This window comes from Brienomyrus brachyistius, unplaced genomic scaffold (assembly GCF_023856365.1).
Source record: "Brienomyrus brachyistius isolate T26 unplaced genomic scaffold, BBRACH_0.4 scaffold41, whole genome shotgun sequence".
Classification (NCBI taxonomy): Eukaryota; Metazoa; Chordata; class Actinopteri; order Osteoglossiformes; family Mormyridae; genus Brienomyrus; species Brienomyrus brachyistius.
Window position 1 is genome coordinate 2,495,469 of NW_026042316.1, and position 3,754 is coordinate 2,499,222.

Below are 3,754 nucleotides of genomic sequence, written 5' to 3' on the forward strand. Positions count from 1 at the left end.
GAGTATATCTGCTTCTGTTTTGCTTTTTTTTTGCTATTTGGACATAAATTTATTTCTTATACTATTTAAAGTAATGTAATTCTTAATTTAAGTGTATATGCACTTACATTTAATTACATAATTGTTAATTAAATAATCTTTAATAATAAATAATATAATAATAAATTATTTAAATAATATATTAATAAATGTTAAAATGCTAAATATTAAAAAAATGTGTTAAAAATTTACAACTTTACAAGAAATCTACTTTAATTTATTATCAATTTGATCTTTAACTAATGTAATGTAAGCAAATGGGAAATGTGTCTCTATATCATTATGCTGAAATCTATCTCGTTGTTACAGGCTTTCAGAAGCTGCTGGATCCTCTTCACTCTGACTTGCTGATAGTTTTATCTTGCAGCATTATTCTGAACGTTGCTTTCATTTGTATAAGATGTAAACTGCCCTGTACACACTGTGCAGGTACGCTGCCCGGCTTTATACACTCAGAAGAAGGACAAAATGTAGTTTTTAACAAATTATAGAAATATAAAATTGTTTTATGATAGATAAAATTTTCATATTAAAACCACTCTTGCAAGTAACACAGTTTAAAAATCCATTATTAAATCTCACCTTATTTATATAAACCTTTTTGTACTGTAAGATTTACATTTTTGTATTATATCTTTCATATTTTGCAAAATCTATTGAAATATACATGTTGCAATAAGTTGCATATCAATAACTTTTATTACCAAGATCTCCTTTATAGCAATTTTATTATATATGATATATGAGAACAAATAACACATATCCAAACATGCACACTTACATTGACAGAAGTCATTTTTACTTTCATTTTTGAGACAAAAAGGATGTTGATTGCTTGAAAATTCGGAATTTTATCTGACCACTGTGATACCGCGTGAAATTAAATAATATATTGATGTGTTATATATTTTAAACAGATGAAAAGAACAGTGATATATCAAAAGTGGAATGGTCACGCAAGCAAGTATGTAATAAATATTTCAAATTACAAATCGTCAGTAAAACAAATGAACCTCAGACTGATTTCCATCCTGGGATCAGCATTTAAGTGCTATTTGTGAAAATAAGTAATAGCAAACCGATTTCCATCCATCCAATTCTGCCATCTTTCTCTCCCCAGTGCCATGACGAGGACACACTGAATTACGCTGCCCTGAACCTTAAGAAGCCAAAACCCAGGAGACAGAAGAAAGATGGGAATAATGACACTCTGTATTCTGACCTCCGGTACAGAGATTATGAATAAAGATGCTTCTCATTCATGTCAGTCACACAGAGGGTTCAGGGTGTAGCTTTAATAATGTTCAGAAGGAGGGCAGGGGAGCCAGTGCTTCTGAGACTGAATCACGGGATTTTACGGAGCCCGATCCTCGTGTGTGCCACGCCCCCCTGATTATCCACATGTGCTTCCCTGATTGTACCCAGCTGTACTCTGTTGTCTTGTCTATTTCAGTCCCAGTCTTGCCTCAGTTCATTGTCCGTCATTGATGCTAGTGAGTCTTCGAGCCGCTGTTCTGTCCTGTCCGTCCCGTTCGTTAATAAATCCCCAGTTTTCCCCGACTTGCGGCTCCTTGCCTGCTTCTTGCTCGCTCGCCTGCCCGTGCGCATTACCCGCACAACCCGGATCGTGACATTACCACTTTACAGTTCATATAATCCATCTATCTTCCAGCCCCTTATCATGCATAGTTTGGCAGGTGGGTGGGCCACACAGGGCACAAGGCCAGACTCCACACCGGTGGGGGTGCCAGTGCATCGACAGGGCACACATGTACACGCAGCCACTGTGCTGCCCCCACAATAAACACAAAAAGTAGGAGCATAATTCCCATTACTGTTCATTTATCAAGACTGCTTACTCTACAGTCTATTTCCCAACATGCAATTGAAAAGTGACATACAGCTGTAAGCTGTTTTGGTTTGTTTGTCTGCTGAGTGCTTCTCTGCAGTGCTGCAGATGTTTCCACTGGTTAGATGCAGCTCAGGAAGACTGACCCACTGACTGCACTGTGCTGGGCTCACTTTGCAAAGAGTAAAAACCACACAGAGAGAACAATACCTGCTGCTTGTAAGACCCTGTTTCCTCTCTACCTCACCCAGGTCACGCTTTGAAGTATTCAGCCTAAGTTATTTTATCCAAACAAGCCACCATTATTATTCATACAGCTGGACATTTGAATGGAGCACATGATTGCTACATATCACTACCCTGTACATGGAACAGACTGTACAGTTTTCACAACAGAACTTTAGAAAAGCAAAATTCTCATCAGTCCACATCTCTAACCACCACACATCCTAGGGTTCCCATTTATAATGGTACATTTTTGTTTTATTCACATTCTTTTTCATCACACAGATAAACATCATCCATTAATCTTACAGCATGTATCCTGGTCAGGGTGATGGGGACGACACCACCTATATCGAGTGTGATTTAAGGCCAAGACCTTAAAAGGGAGAGTCAAGACTGAGGCTTGTTACAAGAGCAGTGGGGCACAAAACGACAAACAACATCATTATGAATGTAAAAGAAATGTATGTATATATAAATATAGGGTAATAATAGAAACAAAAAATAAGAATATATTACATACAGAGGAATATTATAGGAATATTAAAATTAACTTATACACAATCCTTAACTTATACAGAATCCTATTGCATGTAACATTATTGCTCATGTGCCAGATATTAGCCTCCCAAAGGAAGCTGCCACACAGGGAATAATGCACTGGCTCAATGCAACACTGCACATCAGTGAATAAGGAGGAACAATATTGCAGATCAGCAGCAGATAGAAACTGTATCAGAAGACAGTGAACAGGGGAAAAGTTCAATGAGCAGAGTGCAGATTATAAAGCCTGACTGCTGTGGGGCCCAATGACCTGCGGTACCGTTCTGTCACACGCTGGGTGTCTGAGTCTCTTACTGAAGGAGCTGCCCCGGGCCTCCATAGTCTGCTGGGGGGGTGAGAGGTGTCACATAAAATTGATGACAGCCTTGTTATCAGCCTGCTCTCATCCATCTACTCTACAGTGCCAAGGGACGCTCCTCCCTGATGATGAGAGGAGTCTAAGCCCGTGGACATTTGGGATAATGTGAGTTCAGAACTGGATGGTCAGCTGTACGACTTCCAGTCTGTAGGCAGACTCATCGCCTTCAGTTATGATGGCAAACACAGTAGTATCACCTGCAAAATTCAGGATCTTCACTGGAGCAGCAGTGATTTGTGTAGAGACTGACGAGAAGGGGGAGAGCACAGAGCCTGGAGGAGCTCAGTGCTGAGGGTCAGCGTGTCTGATGTGTGCTGTAAGCATACAGATGTCCTGCATTTGTGGAACATTTTGTTTGTGCTGCTGTTTAGATGTGTTGCTGACGCTGCAGTCAGTAATTTTCCACTAGCAGTCTCATCGCCGCATTTTACAGGAAGACTGACCGACTGAGAGCAGGGTGTTTGTGTCTCTCGTCTCAGTGAGCGAAAACCACACAACCGTCAGGTCCTCAGCTCAGACCCTCTGCTTCACTAGAAAAACCACAAAGGGTATTTTTATCTAAAAGGGGGTGAGCAAGTGAGATGTTATTGACAGCATGAATTTGTCTACTAACATTTTAAATTCAAACCTAAAAAGCAGTATGTCCAGGATGTCAGTAATTACATTTAGTCAGTATAAACAATTTGGGTGCAATAATACAGAATAATGTAGAATTTTGC

At 39.5% G+C, this 3,754-nt stretch overlaps 1 long non-coding RNA gene across 1 annotated transcript; it reads left to right on the forward strand.

Annotated features, from left to right (window-relative positions):
- Nucleotides 1-271: 271 nt before the first annotated feature.
- On the forward strand, nucleotides 272-1,599 carry LOC125722674 (uncharacterized). Its single transcript, XR_007386507.1, has 3 exons — nucleotides 272-468; nucleotides 957-1,003; nucleotides 1,160-1,599. It is a non-coding gene; the product is annotated as an uncharacterized LOC125722674 (long non-coding RNA).
- The last annotated feature ends 2,155 nt before the right edge of the window (nucleotides 1,600-3,754 follow it).